Consider the following 19716-nt stretch of genomic DNA (forward strand, 5'->3'; position numbering starts at 1 on the left):
GCCGCCTTAAGTACAAGAATAGAGACTCTTCTTACTGTCGGTGCTTTGAGCATTCCCTGTGAGACCAGTATTAGTTTCCGATACACCACTGCAGGTTCAATGTGTTCCTTGGACCTTCAAATTGTCGATGATACACAGAAATCGCATCGGAATTAAATACAAAAGGCACAATGCCGCCTTAAGTACAAGAATACAGACTCTTCTTACAGTCGGTGCTTTGAGCATTCCCTGTGAGACCAGTATTCGTTTCCGATACGCCACTGCAGGTTCAGTGTATTCCTAGGACCTTCAAATTGACGATGATACACAGAAATCCCATCGGAATTACATACAAAAGGCACAATGCCGCCATAAGTACAAGAATAGAGACTCATCTTACAGTCGGTGCTTTGAGCATTCCCTGTGAGACCAGTGTTAGTTTCCGATACACCACTGCAGGTTCAATGTATTCCTTGGCCTTTCACTGTGACGATGAAACACAGAAATGGCATCGGAATTAAATACAAAAGGCACAATGCCGCCTTAAGTACAAGAATAGAGACTCTTCTTACAGTCGGTGCTTTGAGCATTCCCTGTGAGATCAGTATTAGTTTCCGATACACCACTGCAGGTTCAATGTATTCCTTGGACCTTCACATTGACGATGAAACACAGAAATCCCATCGGAATTACATACAAAAGGCACAATGCCGCCATAAGTACAAGAATAGAGACTCATCTTACAGTCGGTGCTTTGAGCATTCCCTGTGAGACCAGTGTTAGTTTCCGCTACACCTCTGCAGGTTCAGTTTATTCCTTGGACCTTCACATTGACGATGAAACACAGAAATGGCATCGGAATTAAATACAAAAGGCACAATGCCGCCTTAAGTACAGGAATAGAGACTCTTCTTACAGTCGGTGTTTGAGCATTCCCTGTGAGACCAGTATTAGTTTCCGATACACCACTGCAGGTTCAATGTATTCCTTGAACCTTCACTTTGACGATGAAACACAGAAATGGCATCGGAATTAAATACAAAAGGCACAATGCCGCCATAAGTACAAGAATAGAGACTCTTCTTACAGTCGGTGCTTTGAGCATTCCCTGTGAGACCAGCATTAGTTTCCGCTACACCTCTGCAGGTTCAATGTATTCCTTGGACCTTCAAATTGACGATGATACACAGAAATCGCATAGGAATTAAATACAAAAGGCACAATGCCGCCTTAAGTACAAGAATACAGACTCTTCTTACAGTCGGTTTTTTGAGCATTCCCTGTGAGACCAGTATTAGTTTCCAATACTCCACTGCAGGTTCAATGTATTCCTTGGACCTTCACATTGACGATGAAATACAGAAATCGCATCGGAATCAAATACAAAAGGCACAATGCCGCCTTAAGTACAAGAATAGAGACTCTTCTTACTGTCGGTGCTTTGAGCATTCCATGTGAGACCAGTAATAGTATCCGATACACCACTGCAGGTTCAATCTATTCCTTGGACATACACATTGACGATGAAACACTGAAATTACATCGGAATTAAATACAAAAGGAACAATGCCGCCTCAAGTACAAGAATAGAGACTCCTCATACCGTCCGTGCTTTGAGCATTTCCTGTGATGGCTCTGAGCACTATGGGACTTAACTTCTAAGGTCATCAGTCCCCTTGAACTTAGAACTACTTAAACCTAACTAACCTAAGGACATCACACACATCCATGCCCGAGGCAGGATTCGAACCTGCGACCGTAGCGGTCACGCGGTTCCAAACTGACGCGCTTAGAACCGCACGGCCACACCGGCCGGCTATTTCCTGTGAGACCAGTATTAGTTTCCGATAAACCACTGGAGGTTCAATAAATTCCTTGGACATTCACATTGACGATGAAACACTGAAATTACATCGGAATTAAATACAAAAGGTACAATTCCGACTTAAGTACCAGAATAGAGACTCTTCTTACCGTCGGTGATTTGAGCATTCCCTGTGAGAACAGTATTAGTTTCCGCTACACCTCTGCAAGTTCAGCTTATTCCTTGGACCTTCACATTGACGTAGAAACACAGAAATGGCATCGGAATTAAATACAAAAGGCATAATGCCGCCTTAAGTACGAGAATAGACACTCTTCTTACAGTCGGTGCTTTGAGCATTACCTGTGAGACCAGTATTAGTTTCCGATACACCACTGCAGGTTCAATGTATTCCTTGGACCTTCACATTGACGACGAAACACAGAAATGGCATCGGAATTAAATACAAAAGGCACAATGCCGCCTTAAGTACCAGAATAGAGACTCTTCTTACAGTCGGTGCTTTCAGCATTCCCTGTGAGACCAGTATTAGTTTCCGATACACCACTGCAGGTTCAATGTATTCCTTGGACCTTCACATTGACGATGAAACACAGATATCGCATCGGAATTAAATACAAAACGCACAATGCCGCCTTAAGTACAAGAATACAGACTCTACTTACAGTCGGTGCTTTGAGCATTCCCTGTGGGACCAGTATTAGTTTCCGATACACCACTGCAGGTTCAAAGTATTCCTTGGACCTTCACATTGACGATGAAATACAGAAATCGCATCGGAATCAAATACAAAAGGCACAATGCCGCCTTAAGTACAAGAATAGAGACTCTTCTTACAGTCGGTGCTTTGAGCATTCCCTGTGAGACCAGTAATAGTATCCTATACACCACTGCAGGTTCAATCTATTCCTTGGACATACACATTGACGATGAAACACTGAAATTACATCGGAATTAAATACAAAAGGTACAATGCCGCCTTAAGTACAAGAATAGAAACTCTTCATACCGTCGATGCTTTGAGCATTCCCTGTGAGACCATTATTAGTTTCCGCTACACCTCTGCAGGTTCAGTTTATTCCTTGGAACTTCACATTGACGATGAAACACAGAAATGGCATCGGAATTAAATACAAAAGCCACAATGCTGCCTTAAGTACAAGAATAGAGACTCTTCTCACAGTCGGTGCCTTGAGCATTCCCTGTGAGACCAGTATTAGTTTACGGTCCACCTCTGCAGGTTCAGTTTATGCCTTGGACCTTCACATTGTGGATGAAACACAGAAATGGCATCGGAATTAAATAGAAAAGGCACAATGCCGCCTTAAGTACAAGAATAGAGACTCTTCGTACAGTCGGTGCTTTGAGCATTCCCTGTGAGACCAGTATTAGTTTCCAATACACCACTACAAGTTCAATGTATTCCTTGGACCTTCACATTGACGATGAAACACAGAAATCGCATCGTAATTAAATCCAAAACGCACAATGTCGCCTTAAGTACAAGAATACAGACTCTACTTACAGTCGATGTTTTGAGCATTCCCTGTGAGACCAGTATTAGTTTCCGATACACCACTGCAGGTTCAATATATTCCTTGGACCTTCCCATTGACGATGAACTAGAGAAATCGCATCGGAATCAAATACAAAAAGCACAGTGCCGCCTTAAGTACAAGAATAGAGACTCTTCTTACAGTTGGTGCTTTGAACATTCCCTGTGAGACCAGTAATAGTATCCGATACACCACTGCAGGTTCAATCTATTCCTTGGACATACACATTGACGATGAAACACTGAAATTACATCGGAATTAAATACAAAAGGAACAATGCCGCCTTAAGTACAAGAATATAGACTCTTCTTACAGTCGGTGCTTTGAGCATTCCCTGTGAGACCAGTATTAGTTTCCGATACACCTCTGCAGGTTCAATGTATTCTTTGGACCTTCACATTGACGATGAAACGCAGAAACCGCATCGGAATTAAATACGAAAGGCACAATGCCGCCTTAAGTACAAGAATAGAGACTCTTCTTACAGTCGGTGCTTTAAACATTCCCTGTGAGAGCAGTATTAGTTTCCGATACGCCACTGCCGGGTCAATGTATTCCTTGGACCTTCGAATTGACGATGATACAAAGAAATCGCATCGAAATTAAATGCAAATGGCACAATTCCGCCTTAAGTACATGAATAGACACTCATCTTACAGTCGATGCTTTGAGCATTCCCTGTGAGACCAGTATTAGTTTCCGATACACCACTGCAGGTTCAATGTGTTCCTTGGACCTTCAAATTGACGATGATACACAGAAATCGCATCGGAATTAAATACAAAAGGCACAATGCCACCTTAAGTACAAGAATAGAGACTCTTCTTACAGTCGGTGCTTTGAGCATTCCCTGTGAGGCCAGTATTAGTTTCCGATACGCCACTGCAGGTTCAGTGTGTTCCTAGGACCTTCAAATTGACGATGATACACAGAAATCGCATCGGAACTAATTACAAAAGGCACAATGCCGCCTTAAGTACTAGAATAGAGACTCTTCTTACAGTCGGTGCTTTGAGCATTCCCTGTGAGACCAGTATTAGATTCCGCTACACCTCTGCAGGTTCAGTTTATTCCTTGGACCTTTACATTGACGATGAAACACAGATATGGCATCGGCATTAAATACAAAAGGCACAATGCCGCCTTAAGTACAAGAATAGAGACTCTTCTTACAGTCGGTGCTTTGAACATTCCCTGTGAGACCAGTAATAATATCCGATACACCACTGCAAGTTCAATGTATTCCTTGGACCTTCACATTGACGATGAAACATAGAAATCGCATCGGAATTAAATACAAAAGGCACAATGCCGCCATAAGTACAAGAATAGAGACTCATCTTACAGTCGGTGCTTTGAGCATTCCCTGTGAGACCAGTGTTAGTTTCCGATACACCACTGCAGGTTCAATGTATTCCTTGGACTTTCACTGTGACGATGAAACACAGAAATGGCATCGGAATTAAATACAAAAGGCACAATGCCGCCTTAAGTACAAGAATAGAGACTCTTCTTACAGTCGGTGCTTTGAGCATTCCCTGTGAGATCAGTATTAGTTTCCGATACACCACTGCAGGTTCAATGTATTCCTTGGACCTTCACATTGACGATGAAACACAGAAATCCCATCGGAATTACATACAAAAGGCACAATGCCGCCATAAGTACAAGAATAGAGACTCATCTTACAGTCGGTGCTTTGAGCATTCCCTGTGAGACCAGTGTTAGTTTCCGCTACACCTCTGCAGGTTCAGTTTATTCCTTGGACCTTCACATTGACGATGAAACACAGAAATGGCATCGGAATTAAATACAAAAGGCACAATGCCGCCTTAAGTACAGGAATAGAGACTCTTCTTACAGTCGGTGTTTGAGCATTCCCTGTGAGACCAGTATTAGTTTCCGATACACCACTGCAGGTTCAATGTATTCCTTGAACCTTCACTTTGACGATGAAACACAGAAATGGCATCGGAATTAAATACAAAAGGCACAATGCCGCCATAAGTACAAGAATAGAGACTCTTCTTACAGTCGGTGCTTTGAGCATTCCCTGTGAGACCAGCATTAGTTTCCGCTACACCTCTGCAGGTTCAATGTATTCCTTGGACCTTCAAATTGACGATGATACACAGAAATCGCATAGGAATTAAATACAAAAGGCACAATGCCGCCTTAAGTACAAGAATAGAGACTCTTCTTACAGTCGGTTTTTTGAGCATTCCCTGTGAGACCAGTATTAGTTTCCAATACTCCACTGCAGGTTCAATGTATTCCTTGGACCTTCACATTGACGATGAAATACAGAAATCGCATCGGAATCAAATACAAAAGGCACAATGCCGCCTTAAGTACAAGAATAGAGACTCTTCTTACTGTCGGTGCTTTGAGCATTCCATGTGAGACCAGTAATAGTATCCGATACACCACTGCAGGTTCAATCTATTCCTTGGACATACACATTGACGATGAAACACTGAAATTACATCGGAATTAAATACAAAAGGAACAATGCCGCCTCAAGTACAAGAATAGAGACTCCTCATACCGTCCGTGCTTTGAGCATTTCCTGTGATGGCTCTGAGCACTATGGGACTTAACTTCCAAGGTCATCAGTCCCCTTGAACTTAGAACTACTTAAACCTAACTAACCTAAGGACATCACACACATCCATGCCCGAGGCAGGATTCGAACCTGCGACCGTAGCGGTCACGCGGTTCCAAACTGACGCGCTTAGAACCGCACGGCCACACCGGCCGGCTATTTCCTGTGAGACCAGTATTAGTTTCCGATAAACCACTGGAGGTTCAATAAATTCCTTGGACATTCACATTGACGATGAAACACTGAAATTACATCGGAATTAAATACAAAAGGTACAATTCCGACTTAAGTACCAGAATAGAGACTCTTCTTACCGTCGGTGATTTGAGCATTCCCTGTGAGAACAGTATTAGTTTCCGCTACACCTCTGCAAGTTCAGCTTATTCCTCGGACCTTCACATTGACGTAGAAACACAGAAATGGCATCGGAATTAAATACAAAAGGCATAATGCCGCCTTAAGTACGAGAATAGACACTCTTCTTACAGTCGGTGCTTTGAGCATTACCTGTGAGACCAGTATTAGTTTCCGATACACCACTGCAGGTTCAATGTATTCCTTGGACCTTCACATTGACGACGAAACACAGAAATGGCATCGGAATTAAATACAAAAGGCACAATGCCGCCTTAAGTACCAGAATAGAGACTCTTCTTACAGTCGGTGCTTTCAGCATTCCCTGTGAGACCAGTATTAGTTTCCGATACACCACTGCAGGTTCAATGTATTCCTTGGACCTTCACATTGACGATGAAACACAGATATCGCATCGGAATTAAATACAAAACGCACAATGCCGCCTTAAGTACAAGAATACAGACTCTACTTACAGTCGGTGCTTTGAGCATTCCCTGTGGGACCAGTATTAGTTTCCGATACACCACTGCAGGTTCAAAGTATTCCTTGGACCTTCACATTGACGATGAAATACAGAAATCGCATCGGAATCAAATACAAAAGGCACAATGCCGCCTTAAGTACAAGAATAGAGACTCTTCTTACAGTCGGTGCTTTGAGCATTCCCTGTGAGACCAGTAATAGTATCCTATACACCACTGCAGGTTCAATCTATTCCTTGGACATACACATTGACGATGAAACACTGAAATTACATCGGAATTAAATACAAAAGGTACAATGCCGCCTTAAGTACAAGAATAGAAACTCTTCATACCGTCGATGCTTTGAGCATTCCCTGTGAGACCATTATTAGTTTCCGCTACACCTCTGCAGGTTCAGTTTATTCCTTGGAACTTCACATTGACGATGAAACACATAAATGGCATCGGAATTAAATACAAAAGCCACAATGCTGCCTTAAGTACAGGAATAGAGACTCTTCTCACAGTCGGTGCCTTGAGCATTCCCTGTGAGACCAGTATTAGTTTACGGTCCACCTCTGCAGGTTCAGTTTATGCCTTGGACCTTCACATTGTGGATGAAACACAGAAATGGCATCGGAATTAAATAGAAAAGGCACAATGCCGCCTTAAGTACAAGAATAGAGACTCTTCGTACAGTCGGTGCTTTGAGCATTCCCTGTGAGACCAGTATTAGTTTCCAATACACCACTACAAGTTCAATGTATTCCTTGGACCTTCACATTGACGATGAAACACAGAAATCGCATCGTAATTAAATCCAAAACGCACAATGTCGCCTTAAGTACAAGAATACAGACTCTACTTACAGTCGATGTTTTGAGCATTCCCTGTGAGACCAGTATTAGTTTCCGATACACCACTGCAGGTTCAATATATTCCTTGGACCTTCCCATTGACGATGAACTAGAGAAATCGCATCGGAATCAAATACAAAAAGCACAGTGCCGCCTTAAGTACAAGAATAGAGACTCTTCTTACAGTTGGTGCTTTGAACATTCCCTGTGAGACCAGTAATAGTATCCGATACACCACTGCAGGTTCAATCTATTCCTTGGACATACACATTGACGATGAAACACTGAAATTACATCGGAATTAAATACAAAAGGAACAATGCCGCCTTAAGTACAAGAATATAGACTCTTCTTACAGTCGGTGCTTTGAGCATTCCCTGTGAGACCAGTATTAGTTTCCGATACACCTCTGCAGGTTCAATGTATTCTTTGGACCTTCACATTGACGATGAAACGCAGAAACCGCATCGGAATTAAATACAAAAGGCACAATGCCGCCTTAAGTACAAGAATAGAGACTCTTCTTACAGTCGGTGCTTTAAACATTCCCTGTGAGAGCAGTATTAGTTTCCGATACGCCACTGCCGGGTCAATGTATTCCTTGGACCTTCGAATTGACGATGATACAAAGAAATCGCATCGAAATTAAATGCAAATGGCACAATTCCGCCTTAAGTACATGAATAGACACTCATCTTACAGTCGATGCTTTGAGCATTCCCTGTGAGACCAGTATTAGTTTCCGATACACCACTGCAGGTTCAATGTGTTCCTTGGACCTTCAAATTGACGATGATACACAGAAATCGCATCGGAATTAAATACAAAAGGCACAATGCCACCTTAAGTACAAGAATAGAGACTCTTCTTACAGTCGGTGCTTTGAGCATTCCCTGTGAGGCCAGTATTAGTTTCCGATACGCCACTGCAGGTTCAGTGTGTTCCTAGGACCTTCAAATTGACGATGATACACAGAAATCGCATCGGAACTAATTACAAAAGGCACAATGCCGCCTTAAGTACTAGAATAGAGACTCTTCTTACAGTCGGTGCTTTGAGCATTCCCTGTGAGACCAGTATTAGATTCCGCTACACCTCTGCAGGTTCAGTTTATTCCTTGGACCTTTACATTGACGATGAAACACAGATATGGCATCGGCATTAAATACAAAAGGCACAATGCCGCCTTAAGTACAAGAATAGAGACTCTTCTTACAGTCGGTGCTTTGAACATTCCCTGTGAGACCAGTAATAATATCCGATACACCACTGCAAGTTCAATGTATTCCTTGGACCTTCACATTGACGATGAAACATAGAAATCGCATCGGAATTAAATACAAAAGGCACAATGCCGCCTTAAGTACAAGAATAGAGACTCTTCTTACAGTCGGTGCTTTGAGCATTCCCTGTGAGACCAGTAATAGTAACCGATACACCACTGCAGGTTCAATGTATTCCTTGGACGTTCACATTGAGGATGAAACACAGAAATGGCATCGGAATTAAATACAAAAGGCACAATGCCGCCTTAAGTACAAGAATAGAGACTCTTCTTACAGTCGGTGCTTTGAGAATTCCCTGTGAGACCAGTATTAGTTTCCGCTACACCCCTGCAGGTTCAGTTTATTCCTTGGACCTTCACATTGACGATGAAACACAAAAATGGCATCGGAATTAAATACAAAAGGCACAATGCCGCCTTAAGTACAAGAATAGAGACTCTTCTTACAGTCGGTGCTTTGAGCATTCCCTTTGAGACCAGTAATAGTATCCGATACACCACTGCAGGTTCAATGTATCCCTTGGACCTTCACATTGACGATGAAACATAGAAATCGCATCGGAATCAAATACAAAAGGAACAATGCCGCCTTAAGTACAAGAATAGAGACTCTTCTTACAGTCGGAGCTTTGAGCATTCCCTGTGAGACCAGTAATAGTAACCGATACACCACTGCAGGTTCAATGTATTCCTTGGACTTTCACATTGACGATGAAACACAGAAATGGCTTCGGAATTAAATACAAAAGGCACAATGCCGCCTTAAGTACAAGAATAGAGACTCTTCTTACAGTCGGTGCTTTGAGAATTCCCTGTGAGACCAGTATTAGCTTCCGGTACACCCCTGCAGGTTCAGCTTACTCCTTGGACCTTCACATTGACGATGAAACACAAAAATGGCATCGGAATTAAATACAAAAGGCACAATGCCGCCTTAAGTACAAGAATAGAGACTCTTCTTACAGTCGGTGCTTTGAGCATTACCTGTGAGACCAGTATTAGTTTCCGATACACCACTGCAAGTTCTATGTATTCCTTGGACCTTCACATTGACGATGAACTACAGAAATCGCATCGGAATCAAATACAAAAATCACAATGCCGCCTTAAGTACAAGAATAGAGACTCTTCTTACAGTTGGTGCTTTGAACGTTCCCTGTGAGACCAGTAATAGTATCCGATACACCACTGCAGGTTCAATCTATTCCTTGGACATACACATTGACGATGAAACACTGAAATTACATCGGAATTAAATACAAAAGGTACAATGCCGCCTTAAGTACAAGAATATAGACTCTTATTACCGTCGGTGCTTTGAGCATTCCCTGTGAGACCTGTATTAGTTTCCGATACGCCTCTGCAGGTTCAATGTATTCCTTGGACCTTCACATTGACGATGAAACACAGAAATCGCATCGGAATTAAATACAAAAGGCACAATGCCGCCTTAAGTACAAGAATAGAGACTCTTCTTACAGTTGGTGCTTTGAACATTCCCTGTGAGACCAGTAATAGTATCCGATACACCACTGCAGGTTCAATCTATTCCTTGGACATACACATTGACGATGAAACACTGAAATTACATCGGAATTAAATACAAAAGGAACAATGATGCCTTAAGTACAAGAATATAGACTTTTCTTACCGTCGGTGCTTTGAGCATTCCCTGTGAGACCAATATTAGTTTCCGATACACCTCTGCAGGTTCAATGTATTCCTTGGACCTTCACATTGACGATGAAACGCAGAAATCGCATCGGAATTAAATACAAAAGGCACAATGCCGCCTTAAGTACAAGAATAGAGACTCTTCTTACAGTCGGTGCTTTAAACATACCCTGTGAGAGCAGTATTAGTTTCCGATACGCCACTGCCGGGTCAATGTATTCCTTGGACCTTCGAATTGACGATGATACAAAGAAATCGCATCGGAATTAAATACAAATGGCACAATTCCGCCTTAAGTACATGAATAGACACTCATCTTACAGTCGATGCTTTGAGCATTCCCTGTGAGACCAGTATTAGTTTCCGATACACCACTGCAGGTTCAATGTATTCCTTGGACCTTCACATTGACGATGAAACACAGATATCGCATCGGAATTAAATACAAAAGGCACAATGCCGCCTTAAGTACAAGAATAGAGACTCTTCTTACAGTCGGTGATTTGAGCATTCCCTGTGAGACCAGTATTAGTTTCCGATACACCACTGCAGGTTCAATGTATTCCTTGGACCGTCAAAATGACGATGATACACAGAAATCGCATCGGAATTAAATACAAAAGGCACAATGCCGCCTTAAGTAAAGAATAGAGACTCTTCTTACAGTCGGTGCTTTGAGCATTCCCTGTGAGACTAGTATTAGTTTCCGATACACCACTGCAGGTTCAATGTATTCCTTGGACCGTCAAATTGACGATGATACACAGAAATCGCATCGGAATTAAATACAAAAGGCACAATGCCGCCTTAAGTACAAGAATAGAGACTCTTCTTACAGTCGGTGATTTGAGCATTCCCTGTGAGACCAGTATTAGTTTCCGATACGCCACTGCAGGTTCAGTGTATTCCTAGGAGCTTCAAATTGACGATGATACACAGAAATCGCATCGGAACTAAATACAAAAGGCACAATGCCGCCTTAAGTACTAGAATAGAGACTCTTCTTACAGTCGGTGCTTTGAGCATTCCCTGTGAGACCAGTATTAGTTTCCGCTACACCTCTGCAGGTTCAGTTTATTCCTTGGACCTTTACATTGACGATGAAACACAGAAATGGCATCGGCATTAAATACAAAAGGCACAATGCCGCCTTAAGTACAAGAATAGAGAATCTTCTTACAGTCGGTGCTTTGAGCATTCCCTGTGAGACCAGTAATAATATCCGATACACCACTGCAGGTTCAATGTATTCCTTGGACCTTCACATTGACGATGAAACATAGAAATCGCATCGGAATTAAATACAAAAGGCACAATGCCGCCTTAAGTACAAGAATAGAGACTCTTCTTACAGTCGGTGCTTTGAGCATTCCCTGTGAGACCAGTAATAGTAACCGATACACCACTGCAGGTTCAATGTATTCCTAGGACCTTCACATTGACGATGAAACGCAGAAATGGCATCGGAATTAAATACAAAAGGCAAAATGCCGCCTTAAGTACAAGAATAGAGACTCTTCTTACAGTCGGTGCTTTGAGCATTCCCTTTGAGACCAGTAATAGTATCCGATACACCACTGCAGGTTCAATGTATTCCTTGGACCTTCACATTGACGATGAAACATAGAAATCGCATCGGAATCAAATACAAAAGGCACAATGCCGCCTTAAGTACAAGAATAGAGACTCTTCTTACAGTCGGAGCTTTGAGCATTCCCTGTGAGACCAGTAATAGTAACCGATACACCACTGCAGGTTCAATGTATTCCTTGGACTTTCACATTGACGATGAAACACAGAAATGGCTTCGGAATTAAATACAAAAGGCACAATGCCGCCTTAAGTACAAGAAAAGAGACTCTTCTTACAGTCGGTGCTTTGAGAATTCCCTGTGAGACCAGTATTAGCTTCCGGTACACCCCTGCAGGTTCAGCTTACTCCTTGGACCTTCACATTGACGATGAAACACAAAAATGGCATCGGAATTAAATACAAAAGGCACAATGCCGCCTTAAGTACAAGAATAGAGACTCTTCTTACAGTCGGTGCTTTGAGCATTACCTGTGAGACCAGTATTAGTTTCCGATACACCACTGCAAGTTCTATGTATTCCTTGGACCTTCACATTGACGATGAACTACAGAAATCGCATCGGAATCAAATACAAAAATCACAATGCCGCCTTAAGTACAAGAATAGAGACTCTTCTTACAGTTGGTGCTTTGAACGTTCCCTGTGAGACCAGTAATAGTATCCGATACACCACTGCAGGTTCAATCTATTCCTTGGACATACACATTGACGATGAAACACTGAAATTAGATCGGAATTAAATACAAAAGGTACAATGCCGCCTTAAGTACAAGAATATAGACTCTTATTACCGTCGGTGCTTTGAGCATTCCCTGTGAGACCTGTATTAGTTTCCGATACACCTCTGCAGGTTCAATGTATTCCTTGGACCTTCACATTGACGGTGAAACGCAGAAATCGCATCGGAATTAAATACAAAAGGCACAATGCCGCCTTAAGTACAAGAATAGAGACTCTTCTTACAGTCGGTGCTTTAAACATTCCCTGTGAGAGCAGTATTAGTTTCCGATACGCCACTGCCGGGTCAATGTATTCCTTGGACCTTCGAATTGACGATGATACAAAGAAATCGCATCGGAATTAAATACAAATGGCACAATTCCGCCTTAAGTACATGAATAGACACTCATCTTACAGTCGATGCTTTGAGCATTCCCTGTGAGACCAGTATTAGTTTCCGATACACCACTGCAGGTTCAATGTATTCCTTGGACCTTCACATTGACGATGAAACACAGATAACGCATCGGAATTAAATACAAAAGGCACAATGCCGCCTTAAGTACAAGAATAGAGACTCTTCTTACAGTCGGTGCTTTGAGCATTCCCTGTGAGACCAGTATTAGTTTCCGATACACCACTGCAGGTTCAATGTATTCCTTGGACCTTCAAAATGACGATGATACACAGAAATCGCATCGGAATTAAATACAAAAGGCACAATGCCGCCTTAAGTAAAGAATAGAGACTCTTCTTACTGTCGGTGCTTTGAGCATTCCCTGTGAGACTAGTATTAGTTTCCGATACACCACTGCAGGTTCAATGTATTCCTTGGACCGTCAAATTGACGATGATACACAGAAATCGCATCGGAATTAAATACAAAAGGCACAATGCCGCCTTAAGTACAAGAATAGAGACTCTTCTTACAGTCGGTGCTTTGAGCATTCCCTGTGAGACCAGTATTAGTTTCCGATACGCCACTGCAGGTTCAGTGTATTCCTAGGAGCTTCAAATTGACGATGATACACAGAAATCGCATCGGAACTAAATACAAAAGGCACAATGCCGCCTTAAGTACTAGAATAGAGACTCTTCTTACAGTCGGTGCTTTGAGCATTCCCTGTGAGACCAGTATTAGTTTCCGCTACACCTCTGCAGGTTCAGTTTATTCCTTGGACCTTTACATTGACGATGAAACACAGAAATGGCATCGGCATTAAATACAAAAGGCACAATGCCGCCTTAAGTACAAGAATAGAGACTCTTCTTACAGTCGGTGCTTTGAGCATTCCCTGTGAGACCAGTAATAATATCCGATACACCACTGCAGGTTCAATGTATTCCTTGGACCTTCACATTGACGATGAAACATAGAAATCGCATCGGAATTAAATACAAAAGGCACAATGCCGCCTTAAGTACAAGAATAGAGACTCTTCTTACAGTCGGTGCTTTGAGCATTCCCTGTGAGACCAGTAATAGTAACCGATACACCACTGCAGGTTCAATGTATTCCTAGGACCTTCACATTGACGATGAAACACAGAAATGGCATCGGAATTAAATACAAAAGGCAAAATGCCGCCCTAAGTACAAGAATAGAGACTCTTCTTACAGTCGGTGCTTTGAGAATTCCCTGTGAGACCAGTATTAGTTTCCGCTACACCCCTGCAGGTTCAGTTTATTCCTTGGACCTTCACATTGACGATGAAACACAAAAATGGCATCGGAATTAGATACAAAAGGCACAATGCCGCCTTAAGTACAAGAATAGAGACTCTTCTTACAGTCGGTGCTTTGAGCATTCCCTGTGAGACCAGTAATAGTATCCGATACACCACTGCAGGTTCAATGTATTCCTTGGACCTTCACATTGACGATGAAACATAGAAATCGCATCGGAATGAAATACAAAAGGCACAATGCCGCCTTAAGTACAAGAATAGAGACTCTTCTTACAGTCGGAGCTTTGAGCATTCCCTGTGAGACCAGTAATAGTAACCGATACACCACTGCAGGTTCAATGTATTCCTTGGACTTTCACATTGACGATGAAACACAGAAATTACATCGGAATTAAATACAAACGGAACAAAGCCGCCTTAAGCACAAGAATAGAGACTCTTCTTACAGTCGGTGCTTTGAGCATTCCCTGTGAGACCAGTATTAGTTTCCGCTACACCTCTGCAGGTTCAGTTTGTTCCTTGGACCTTCACATTGACGATGAAACACAGAAATGGCATCGGAATTAAATACAAAAGGCACAATGCCGCCTTAAGTACAAGAATAGAGACTCTTCTTACAGTCGGTGCTTTGAGAATTCCCTGTGAGACCAGTATTAGTTTCCGCTACAACCCTGCAGGTTCAGTTTATTCCTTGGACCTTCACATTGACGATGAAACACAAAAATGGCATCGGAATTGAATACAAAAGGCACAATGCCGCCTTAAGTACAAGAATAGAGACTCTTCTTACAGACGGTGCTTTGAGCATTCCCTGTGAGACCAGTAATAGTATCCGATACACCACTGCAGGTTCAGTTTATTCCTTGGACATACACATTGACGATGAAACACCGAAATTACATCGGAATTAAATACAAAAGGAACAATGCCGCCTTAAGTACAAGAATAGAGACTATTCTTACAGTCGGTGCTTTGAGCATTCCCTGTGAGACCAGTGTTAGTTTTCGCTACACCTCTGCAGGTTCAGTTTTTTCGTTGGACCTTCACATTGACGATGAAACACAGAAATGGCATCGGAATTAAATACAAAACGCACAATGCCGCCTTAGGTACAAGAATAGAGACTCTTATTACCGTCGGTGCTTTGAGCATTCCCTGTGAGACCAGTATTAGTTTCCGATACACCACTGCAGGTTCAATGTATTCCTTGGACCTTCACATTGACGATGAAACACAGAAATGGCATCGGAATTAATTCCAAAACGCACAATGCCGCCTTAAGTACAAGAATAGAGACTCTTCTCACAGTCGGTGCTTTGAGCATTCTCTGTGAGACCAGCAATAGTATTCGATACACCACTGCAGGTTCAATGTATTCCTTGGACACACACATTGACGATGAAACACAGAAATTACATCGGAATTAAATACAAAAGGAACAACGCCGCCTTAAGTACAAGAATAGAGACTCTTCTTACAGTCGGTGCTTTGAGCATTCCCTGTGAGACCAGTATTAGTTTCCGCTACACCTCTGCAGGTTCGGTTTATTCCTTGGACCTTCACATTGACGATGAAACACAGAAATGGCATCGGAATTAAATCCAAAGGGCACAATGCCGCCTTAAGTACAAGAATAGAGACTCTTCTTACAGTCGGTGCTTTGAGCATTCCCTGTGAGACCAGTAATAGTATCCGATACACCACTGCAGGTTCAATCTATTCCTTGGACATACACGTTGACGACGAAACACAGAGATTACATCGGAATTAAATACAAAAGGAACAATGCCGCCTTAAGTACAAGAATAAAAACCATTCTTACCGTCGGTGCTTTGAGAATTCCCTGTGAGACCAGTTTTGGTTTCCGATACACCACTGGAGGTTCAATGAATTCCTTGGACCTTCACATTGACGATGAAACACTGAAATTACATCGGAATTAAATACAAAAGGCACAATGCCGCCTTAAGTACAAGAAAGAGACTCTTCTTACAGTCGGTGCTGTGAGCATTCCCTGTGAGACCAGTAATAGTATCCGATACACCACTGCAGGTTCAATCTATTCCTTGGACATACACATTGACGATGAAACACAGAAATTACATCGGAATTAAATACAAAAGGAACAATGCCGCCTTAAGTACAAGAATAGAGACTCTTCTTACCGTCGGTGCTTTGAGCATTCCCTGTGAGACCAGTATTAGTTTCCGATACACCACTAGAGGTTCAACGAATTCCTTGGACCTTCACATTGACGATGAAACACTGAAATTACATAGGAATTAAATACAAAAGGCACAATGCCGCCTTAAGTACAAGAATAGAGACACATCTTACAGTCGGTTCTTTAAGCATTCCCTGTGAGAAGAGTAATATTATCCGATACACCACTGCAGGTTCAATGTATTCCTTGTACCTTCACATTAACGATGAAACACAGAAATCGCATCGGAATTAAATACAAAAGGCACAATGCCGTCTTAAGTACAAGAATAGAGACTCTTCTTACAGTCGGTGCTTTGAGCATTCCCTGTGAGACGAGTATTAGATTCCGATACACCACTGCAGGTTCAATGTATTCCTTGGACCTTCACATTGACGATGAAACACAGAAATGGCGTCGGAATTAAATCCAAAACGCACAATGCCGCCTTAAGTCCAAGAATAGAGACTCTTCTTACCGTCGGTGCTTTGAGCATTCCCTGTGAGACCAGTATTAGTTTCCGCTACACCTCGGCGGGTTCAGTTTATTCCTTGGACCTTCACATTGACGATGAAACACAGAAATCGCATCGGAATTAAATACAAAAGGCACAATGGTGCCTTAAGTACAAGAATAGAGACTCTTCTTACAGTCGGTGGTTCGAGCATTCCCTGTGAGACCAGTAATAGTATCCGATACACCACTGCAGGTTCATTCTATTCCTTGGACATACACATTGACGATGAAACACAGAAATTACATCGGAATTAAATACAAAAGGAACAATGCCGCCTTAAGTACAAGAATAGAGACTCTTCTTACCGTCGGTGCTTTGAGCATTCCCTGTGAGACCAGTATTAGTTTCCGATACACCACTGGAGGTTCAATGAATTCCTTGGACATTTACATTGACGATGAAGCACTGAAATTACATCGGAATTAAATACAAACGGCACAATGCCGCCTTAAGTACAAAAATAGAGACTCTTCTTACAGTCGGTGCTATGAGCATTCCCTGTGAAACCAGTAATAGTATTCGATAAACCACTGCAGGTTCAATCTATTCCTTGGACATACACATTGACAATGAAACACAGAAATTACATCGGAGTTAAGTACAAAAGGAACAATGCCGCCTTAAGTACAAGAATACAGACTCTTCTTACCGTCGGTGCTTTGAGCATTCCCTGTGCGACCAGTAATAGTATCCGATACACCACTGCAGGTTCAATGTATTACTTGGACCTTCACATTGACGATGAAACATAGAAATCGCATCGGAATTAAATACAAAAGGCACAATGCCGCCTTAAGTACCAGAATAGAGACTCCTCTTACAGTCGGAGCTTTGAGCATTCCCTGTGAGACCAGTAATAGTAACCGATACACCACTGCAGGTTCAATGTATTCCTTGGGCTTTCACATTGACGATGAAACACAGAAATTGCATCGGAATTAAATACAAAAGGCACAATGCCGCCTTAAGTACAAGAATAGAGACTCTTCTTACAGTCGGTGCTTTGAGAATTCCCTGTGAGACCAGTATTAGTGTCCGCTACACCCCTGCAGGTTCAGTTTATTCCTTGGACCTTCACATTGACGATGAAACACAAAAATGGCATCGGAATTAAATACAAATGGCACAATGCCGCCTTAAGTACAAGAATAGAGACTCTGCTTACAGTCGGTGCTTTGAGCATTCCCTGTGAGACCAGTAATAGTATCCGATACACCACTGCAGGTTCAATCTATTCCTTGGACATACACATTGACGATGAAACACAGAAATTACATCGGAATTAAATACAAAAGGAACAATGCCGCCTTAAGTACAAGAATAGAGACTCTTCTTACAGTCGGTGCTTTGAGCATTCCCTGTGAGACCAGTATTAGTTTCCGCTACACCTCTGCAGGTTCAGTTTTTTCCTTGGACCATCACATTGACGATGAAACACAGAAATGGCATCGGAATTAAATACAAAAGGCACAATGCCGCCTTAAGAACAAGAATAGCGACTCTTCTTACAGTCGGTGCTTTGAGCATTCCCTGTGAGACCAGTAATAGTATCCGATACACCACTGCAGGTTCAATGTATTCCATGGACCTTCACGTTGACAATGAAACACAGAGATCGCATCGGAATCAAATACAAAACGCACAATGCCGCCTTAAGTACAAGAATAGAGACTCTTCTTACAGTCGGTGCTTTGAGAATTCCCTGTGAGACCAGTATTAGTTTCCGATACACCACTGCAGGTTCAATCTATTCCTTGGACATACACATTGACGATGAAACACAGAAATTACATCGGAATTAAATACAAAAGGAACAATGCAGCCTTAAGTACAAGAATAGAGACTCTTCTTACCGTCGGTGCTTTGAGCATTCCCTGTGAGACCACTATTAGTTTCCGCTACATCTCTGCAGGTTCAGTTTATTCCTTGGACCTTCACATTGACGATGAAACACAGAAATGGCATCGGAATTAAATACAAAACGCACAATGCCGCCTTAAGTACAAGAATAGAGACTCTTATTAAAGTCGGTGCTTTGAGCATTCCCTGTGAGACCAGTATTAGTTTCCGATACACCACTGCAGGTTCAATGTATTCCTTGGGCTTTCACATTGACGATGAAACACAGAAATGGCATCGGAATTAAATACAAAAGGAACATTGCCGCCTTAAGTACAAGGATAGAGACTCTTCTTACAGTCGGAGCTTTGAGCATTCCCTGTGAGACCAGTATTAGTTTCCGCTACACCTCTGCAGGTTCGGTTTATTCCTTGGACCTTCACATTGACGATGAAACACAGAAATGGCATCGGAATTAAATCCAAAGGGCACAATGCCGCCTTAGGTACAAGAATAGAGACTCTTCTTACAGTCGGTGCTTTGAGCATTCCCAG

Source organism: Schistocerca americana, chromosome 5, assembly GCF_021461395.2.
Source record: "Schistocerca americana isolate TAMUIC-IGC-003095 chromosome 5, iqSchAmer2.1, whole genome shotgun sequence".
Taxonomy (NCBI): Eukaryota; Metazoa; Arthropoda; class Insecta; order Orthoptera; family Acrididae; genus Schistocerca; species Schistocerca americana.